Consider the following 221-nt stretch of genomic DNA (forward strand, 5'->3'; position numbering starts at 1 on the left):
TATATATATATATATATAAGAATGGATTTATTTCTACTTTGCTACTGCTGACTCTGGGCCCACCCTGAGGCACCCCCTGCACTTGGTGGGGCTTTTGTGGAGGAAAGCCAGGACCTGCCTGCATCTCCCTGGAGCAAATCCCGGCATGAGGGTTCGGGAGGAGGGCACGGGATGAGCGGTTTGGGATGGAGCGGGTCGGGATGAGGGTTCGGGATGAGCAG

Source organism: Geospiza fortis, unplaced genomic scaffold (genome assembly GCF_000277835.1).
Source record: "Geospiza fortis unplaced genomic scaffold, GeoFor_1.0 scaffold159, whole genome shotgun sequence".
NCBI lineage: Eukaryota > Metazoa > Chordata > Aves > Passeriformes > Thraupidae > Geospiza > Geospiza fortis.